The 6,566-nt window shown below is 35.6% G+C and overlaps 1 pseudogene; it reads right to left on the bottom strand.

Moving 5' to 3' along the window:
• Positions 1–5,888: 5,888 nt before the first annotated feature.
• Positions 5,889–6,007, bottom strand: LOC111736027 (annotated as a pseudogene).
• Positions 6,008–6,566: the final 559 nt, after the last annotated feature.

Here is a 6,566-nt window from a genome sequence, read left to right as displayed (position 1 = left end):
ATATTCAAGAGTAAGACTATGCATGGGTTTCCTTTGTTGACTAATGGATTTCACTTTAGAATAATTAAGACAATTGGGCATTTCTATGGAGGTCATATCTCTGTGATCTTTAATAATATATATATTGCAAGAGTCTTGCTTCCACATTGAGAAGCAAAGAATAATAGTCATCATAGAATGGCCATGTCAGCAATAATATATTGTTATCTAAACATGATTTCCACCCAAGATACTGACTGAGCTATGCCCTTATCATATTTTACTATTATTATCTTATAATCTGTGACCAACTTGAGGACAAGTACTGTTATTTATTCACCTTGATATTCTTCAATGTCTCAATAGATGCGTGCGGAATGAATGAACAGATAAGCTAAGCCTAACTAGCATCTCGAATAACGCCAACATAATAATGTTGGCCAACTAACTGCTGACTGTCAGAGGCCCCTGCCCAGGCCCTGAGCGATCCACTCCAGGCAAGGCAGCTCAGGTCTAATGTGACCGAGACAAGGGCATGCATGAGGCCAGGGCCCAGCAGGAGAACCGTCTCCATTGTGCTGTGTTGCTGCTCATTCTTACCAATGAGATTAAGTTCACTGTTGGATCCTTTTTGCCAAAACTAAACATGGAGATAATAGCTTCCCACTCTATGGTGATCCTGAGCCACCCTTGTGTTTCTGTCGTTTGGACATTTCTCCCTTTCGTATATTCTACATTGCAGTTCTATGAGTGTTGTGTCGGCCTTGATATTTTGCCATTTCACTAATCTGAAAGGCCATTTGTCACCTGAATATGTGCCCGCCTTGAAACAAGTGCTGAACGTTAGTTATGTTCTCTTCCATCCAAGAAAAGGAATGTTAATTCTATTTGCTTTTCCCTCTTTAAATCAGTTTGTGTCATATTTTCGCCAACACCAGATAATTAACATTTTTATAGGCTTTCTTGAAACTTTTTGGAGGTATAAATAGATGATGCCTTTCCCAGTTAAGCGCATGTTATTCATTTGCATCATATTAAGTACAATAGTGGAGGAAATACCTACAAACATAATTAATATAAGTTTGGCAAGTAATATGTTAGTTCTAACACCTCAGAAACAGTATCAAGGGGATGGAGAATAAGCCAGTGGTCTCTCTGTGACCTATACCTAGCTGGGTATACATAGAGCTTCTAAATGATTCTCAGATATATAAGTAAAATTTAAAATCAGTAAAATTACCTTGTGCTTTGCTTTTATAACTCCCAATTCAGATTTGTAAATTAACAAATGGAAATCTGAAGTGACAGGCAGGTGTGAAAGAGAGCCCAAAGAAACAGCTGCTTTAAGGAATAATATTGAAAATGTATAAAAGCTGTTAATAAATAAAAAGAAGCCCATATGTGTATTTTAAAAATCCAAAACACTTTTTCCTGGCTTCTTCACAATCCCTAAGTGTAAATAGCTTTCTAAAAAAACTTAACCAAATCTGCCCAGATTTCCAAAGACCCTCAAAGAAGCATAAAGGATAAGATAGATATGAGTTAATGTAAAGGATAAAGCAAGAAATAGTGGTTGTTAGAAAGGAAAATGCAGCAAGCGTGACAGACAGAACCAAGGCTCTTACCTGTGGCCAGGGAATGGCACTGAGAGGAGCACGTGGGCTTGACACATAAGAGAACTTCCTGGTGAAGCCTTGGATTCTGATTTCTCTTGGAGGAGAAGAGGTTAAGAAGGCTCCAGGCCTCTTTGACCCCCTTCCGCCACCATCACCAAAGGCCAAAGCCGCTCTTGGTATGGCTCTTTCTTAGACTGGACTTCTGCACAGGATTTCATTTGAACCCAGTGTTTGGCAGTTCATGCAAAGCATAAATGAGGGTGACTACATCAGCACAAAGAGCCACTTAAGGGTGGAAGGCACACCTGTATGGCAACGTAAGTCAAGACCCAATCACAAAAGCAGGCAGTGTGATGCGAGCCGAACAGACAGACTTCTAAAGTGCTGGCAGGTACTGGATAACTAGAACGAGCAGATCCCACAGAGTCTAGGGCTCCAGAGGAAAGGCCAGAGTAAATGGAAGTCATTAAAGATCAATATTCTAACCTGAATGGCAATCTCAATTCAGTCACTGGGAGGGAATGACATAGAAATTCATGTAGGAGTGATGTTCAGAGAAAGACAGCTGTTGGTCAAGGTTGCAAACATCAGAATTAAATTCATGCTCTTCTAAGGATTTAAGAAGAAGGAAAACATTCAGAGATGTAATTACAAAACAAATTTGGAGTTTACCGCTTAAAATATAGAGGGGAAAACTGGCACATAGCTAACAGAAATGGAGTTGTCAGTATTTCTCTAGGGTTGGCCAGGTTGACCTTTCAAGGTCAAGTTGACTTTAACCTGATCTTTAACATAGACTAGGTTGACCTTTCTTTTAGAAGCCAAAAGGAGGTTTGTAGGAATTGTAAGAATTATACTAAAACAATTTGTCAACCCCCAGTCCCACAGCTGCAAGAACTTTCATGAGGGGCATTGCAAATCTGAGATGGATGAAGGCCCTTCTGAAAGATAAGCTTCCTACTGCGTTCTCAGCTGGCATGGTTAATGAAGGAACATTAATATCTATAAATCAGACCACAAAAATATGAGAAGCGCAAGATACAAACTCGATTCTTATAAAGATTTCAGATAACTGGGTTAATTTACATCCTGGTCTTGATAGCGTTTGTAGTAGGATCCAAATAATTATTTTTTAAATGAATAAATCGGTGTGCCAGGCACTGTGCTAGGCACTAGGAATATTGCGGTAACAACACAGATATGACTTGTGGAATTTAAAGTCCAGTAGATTGAGTATAGAATGAAGAGAAATCAAGAAAGTTAAAACTTACTGCAGCAGCTATGCAAATAAGGAAGCAAGCCACTATAACGATTAAAAATGTACTTAGAAGGTGGTGGAAAATACAAATGTATTGCTTACATTTAAGTAAAAAAAGAGCCACTGAGAGAATTAAGAATAAAACCAAACAATCTGTTACTTAAAGAGACACACTTAAAAATGAAAGTCATGTAAACTAAAAGAGGGAAAAGGACAAGACAATAGCTTACTATTCCCAAAAATAGAATGAGGTCCTACGATATAAATACCATAATTTGGCTCACTACATCATCAAGGTTGATGAACAGATAGTTTATACACTAGAAAATTCAGGCATTTAATTATCTAATGAGAAAACGCAAAATTTTTCTAGCAATATAAGAAAAAATAATAAATCGAGCTATCTTCTAGGCACCATTATTCATGGCTGCAATTAATGATAATAAATTAAAAAGAAAAAGTCCATTGCTGGCAATCAGGAGAAATATGAATTCATATGACAGTGCCTAGTGACACCACAAATGGGATTTATTTTTCTAGGGACAATAAGACAATATGGCAGCAAGAACTATAAAATAGTTCACATCCTTTGTTCTGATAACTCTAATAAATCTCAAGATAATATCCTCTAAAGAAAATAAAGGTTTTTTTCCTTTTATAGCAATGTTGATTTTGGCACTATTTATAATTTTTTTAAAAACTAGAGTTCTTAGTGTTAAGGGATTAACTAAGTAAGCCATGTGATGTTGACTTAGCTATAGCTGTTGAAACAACAGGCAGACTTCTTCATAGGACCATGAGGGATCAACACAGTCTAGAATTACCTTCCCGTGAAAAATGGACAAAATATAGGAAACAGCTACTTTCAGACATTGGACAACAGACAGAAACAGACTATGATCTCTGACAAAAGGGAACAATTGCAGTTCAGTCTACTATTGCCAAATCTTTCTGTCTGGTCCAGAGAGGGAGATCCCAGACTCAGTCCACCACTCTTTCTGAGTCAAGAAGATAGACTGAAGTTCTGAGAGGCCAAGGTGGCTAGAACTGGCAGAGCAAGGTACCTGAGTGAAGAGAGCTAGGCTAAGAAAAAGCTTCAGAAATGTGGATAGAGGTGCTCTTGAGTCTTTGACAGAAAATTAATGATTGCATGTATAGAGTCAAATCCAATAAGACAAGACAAGAATGACTTCAAGGAAAGGACAATTGCCGGGGTGCTCTATAAAAATTAATTCCTAGAGGTTACACAGTGCCAGGAATTATCTGAGTTTCCTCTAGCCAGAGTGAAAGATCTCATTGAATATTTGGGGCACTAAGTTGGAGCCTCAGAAAGGCCACACTTTACACATAGAGCTTTATTAGCTCTAGAATAAAGTCTGCTCTAGACCCACCCTAAACGAATCTAAAAACAAATTGTATAAGTGTCAGTCTGATCTGCAAGTAATGTAACTGCCTGCTAGAAAATGTCCAATATCCCTTAAAAGAATGCAACAAAATCTAGCACTCAATAACATAAAATGAAAAATACTGACATCAAAATAAAAGTTGATAGACATATAAAAGGTAAGAAAATGTAAAAAATCAGTCAATAGAAACAGATCTCAAAATGACATATGACAGATTATCAGACAAGAAGATAAAAAAATATATTTTCACTTACAAGAATATAAAGGAAAATATGATTATTATAAAGAAAGAAGAAATAGAAGATTTTTAAAAAAGACCCAAATGAAATCTATATGTACAGAAAATACTATGTCTAAAATTAAAATTCCACTAGGATTAACAGCAGAAAAGACATTGCAAAATTAAGAATCGGTGAACTTGAATACATAGCAATAAAACTATCCAAAACTGAAAAAAATGAACAAAGCATAAGTGATAAATGGGACATCGACTGGGCTAATATAAAAGTGGAATCCTAAAAAGTGGGTGGAGGCAGAAAAGACTATTTAAAGAAGTAATGGCCACATGTGTTCAAATTTGATTTAGAGTTTTTAAGCAAACAAAAGATGAGAGAATTTATTGTCAGCGGGCCCACATTATAAGAAATGTTAAGGAAATTTTTCAGTTTGAACGAAAATGAGACCAGATGTTTGGAGTTATGCAAAGGAACAATGAATGCCAGAAATGGATGAATATTAAATTTTTTTTCATTTTTTTTGTTTCTTTAAAAGATAACTGTCTGATAAAGCAACAGACGAGACAAAATGTATGACAATAGCAAAACAGGAAAGGGGGAATTAATGGAAATAATCTGTTGTGGGGTTCTTATATTTCCATATGGTTTTTTGAAGGTAGACTATAATAAGATTAAAGATGTATTTTATAAATCTCAAAGCAATCACTGAGAACAAGCAAAGAAATAGCTAGAAAGCTAAATGTGGAAAAAAATGGAATCATTAAAAAATTAAATGCAGGTAAAGGAAGGTAAAGAGAAGAAAAAGGAACATACAGCATTAGAAAGCAAATGACAAGATGGTAGATTCTTCCAGAAAATAAAAAGAGTACATTCTAAATCATGTTTAAGGTCAGAATTAATTACCCTGACACCAGACGAAGACAGTACAAGAACAGAAAACCACAGGACGATATTTCCCATGAACATAGGTGCAAGATCTTTAATAAAGTAGTAAATCGGCCACTTCAATTTGCTGATGGAGGTCATCCACAAAAGACCTACAGCTGCACTCATATTTTATAGTGAAAAACTGAATGCTTTTTTCCTAACCACGTCTATTAAACCTTGTATATAGGCAGTGCAATAAAAAAAAAAAAAAAAAAAGGCAGTATACTGAAGCAAATTATACTGTATAATTTCAAGGCCTACTGTGAAACGATGGTAATTAAGACAGAATATCAGCATGAGAAAAGTTATGTAGATCAATGGAATAGAATAGAGAGTCCAGAAAGATATCCACACATATGTGGTCACTTGATTTAGTTTATTTATTTATTTATTTATTTATTTTTATTTTTTTTTTAAAGGCAAGGCAACCCTTGGTTGACCTCACAGATTGCAAAGACCTTGTTTACGCCTACAGCACCTGGTCTTCCTACGTGGTCTCCCATCCAAGAACTAACCAGTCCCGACCCTGCTTAGCTTCCGAGATCAGATGGGATTGGGCTTGTTCAGGGTAGCATGGCTGTAGACTATAGTCATTTGATTTTTGACAAAGGCATCAAGATGAGAAAAACAGTGTTTTCAACAATGTCACTTGAAAAACTGGATATCTGTATGATCTTAACTATGACCCTTAATACCAAATACGAAATTAACTCTAAATGGATTTAGACTTAAATGTAAGAGCTAAAATTATAACACCTCCATGAGAAAACACAGAACAAAATCTTGGAGACTTTAGGTTGAGAAAAGATTTCTTAAATGTGACATAACATGCATTTAATAAAAATTGATAAATTGAACTCCATCAAAATTAAACACTTTTGCTCTTTGAAAGGGACCATTATGAAAATGAAAAGGCAAGCCATAGACTGGGAGAAAATACTTGCAAAACATTTCTGATGAAGGGCTTTTACACAAAATTTATAAAGAATTCTTACAACTTAGGAATAAGCAAGCTAATTTTTTAAATGGGCAAAAGATTTGAATAAACACTTCTTCAGAGAAGATATATAAATATAAAATAATATAAAGTGATAACCACAAATGTGTAATTCATGTATACATAATGCAAAGGATCAGAAGTGAA

The sequence above is a fragment of the Pteropus vampyrus genome, unplaced genomic scaffold, assembly GCF_000151845.1.
Source record: "Pteropus vampyrus isolate Shadow unplaced genomic scaffold, Pvam_2.0 Scaffold16, whole genome shotgun sequence".
In the NCBI taxonomy this organism is placed as follows: domain Eukaryota; kingdom Metazoa; phylum Chordata; class Mammalia; order Chiroptera; family Pteropodidae; genus Pteropus; species Pteropus vampyrus.
This window is presented reverse-complemented; position numbering and strand designations above follow the sequence as displayed.